This window comes from Silurus meridionalis, chromosome 26 (assembly GCF_014805685.1).
Source record: "Silurus meridionalis isolate SWU-2019-XX chromosome 26, ASM1480568v1, whole genome shotgun sequence".
NCBI classification, from domain to species: Eukaryota; Metazoa; Chordata; class Actinopteri; order Siluriformes; family Siluridae; genus Silurus; species Silurus meridionalis.
The window spans coordinates 12,110,260-12,111,983 of record NC_060909.1 but is presented as its reverse complement, the minus strand read 5'-3'; the positions used below and the strand labels follow the sequence as shown (position 1 = coordinate 12,111,983).

Genomic DNA, 1,724 nt, shown 5'->3' with positions numbered 1-1,724 from the left:
TGAATTTTGCTCAGTCCTAATTGCATTCTTTCTGCATTTTTCAGTGGCATACTGTGAATTGTGAAAGTCCTAGATTTTGGAATTTGTAAGCACATGAGAATGATGAGTCCACTTTGTCCTCTTACACTCGTTTTACACCACAGGGTTGATACGATCGTCTCATGGCTAAATATAATAGTGCAAGGGCATTTAAAATCAAAATGCTCATCGTTAATCTACGTCTGACCTTCTTAGAGCTCATTATGTATTTGTCAATTAGGAACACCTGTTAGTCTGCCAAAAACTCAATTAGGCGTTTCGGTGCTGAAGCTAAAAATAGTGAAGCTAAAAGCAAAACACAGTTTCACACTTTCACCTTCCTGTTCACGCAGTTAAAATCAGGTATCTGTTAAAATAAAGTACATCTCACATGGCCGGTCTGACTTACCATAATAATAATATCAAAACATGTGGTACTTGCATACATTTGGGTGCCCATGTCTAGGATCTAATCAGGGTGACATTTCAGGTTTTTGGGACTATTTTTGTCGTTCCAATTTTCCAAGCAAAAAAAAAAAGGCGCTTTTTCCAATTCCACATCCTGTCTCATTTCTCAAAGCTGCAGAAGGAAGCTGGGTTTCAAACACATTATGGATTTATCATGCTGGATTCATGAAGCTGAGCTTAATCCTTTGTTGTCAGACGTGAGCAGAAAGCCGTGTGTAGGTGAGACATTTCAAAGCTGCTTTTTTCCTCTTCTAATTGCCTGCTGGGTAATGAAGTATTGTAATTTCCTGCAGAACTGAAGAGTATCATGAGCCGTGCTCAGCATGGCGGATGTGCCTCCTATAAGCACTTCCACTGCTGTTCATATCCTGCTTATTTTTAATTTTATCTCTTTTTTTTTTTTCGTCATTCTCAAGTTTTAATCTCCTCCATAAAGGTCCATCTCTGTTTTCCCTGTTGTCTTCCTAGGCGTCAACTACACTAATCCACCAGCATGTAGCGCAATTCCCGTTGGGTGAAGGTTAAAGTATGCGAGAGACCCTGACAGCAGTAATGAACACTTTACATTCTGGCATTTGAAAGGTTCAGACAAAAATACTCCCATCATCATCTTGTTATATTTGTTTCTATGATTTTCTGCTTTCATTATGGTCTAGTTTACTCCTGTCTAACATGGCCTGGTACTGAGTTGTGCAGTTTAGTCTTTTCTAGTGTGGTTTGGTTGTTGTTTATAATTTACTATTTTTGTGACTATATGCATCTAGTCTTGTTTTGTTGCCTTATTTTCATCTTCCCTCTTATAAGTGTAGACTGATATAATTTATCTAGTCTGGTCATCAGAGTCTTGTGACATCTAATCTTTTCTTCTGTTATAGCCTTTTGATATATTCAGTAACCTTTAAAGTCTAATATAATCTGGTCTCTATTATGGTTTTCTTGACTAGTCTGGCATTGTCTTTAAAGTCTCATTTCAGTTCCATCTATTCTTCTTTTGTCACATTAGTTTTTCTTGTAAAGTCTTGCCTAGTCTGGCCTTTAAGTTTGGTTTAGTCTGGTCATATTAAAGGGTCTAGACTGATTTTAAATATTGTCTTGTCTTGTCTTATCTTATCCGGTTTAATCTCTCTTATGTAATAAAGCATTGTATTATCAAGTCCAGACCGAACCTGTCATTGACAACTCCAGCCTAATCTGGTCTCACCAAATCTGTTCTTTACAAGTCTGATTTTGTCTTGTGT

General features: G+C 37.2%; 1 long non-coding RNA gene across 1 annotated transcript; it reads left to right on the top strand.

Annotated features, from left to right (window-relative positions):
* The first annotated feature begins 323 nt into the window (after nt 1–323).
* On the top strand, nt 324–1,448 carry LOC124380189. The gene is made up of 3 exons (XR_006924621.1): nt 324–381; nt 599–705; nt 955–1,448. It is a non-coding gene; the product is annotated as an uncharacterized LOC124380189 (long non-coding RNA).
* The last annotated feature ends 276 nt before the right edge of the window (nt 1,449–1,724 follow it).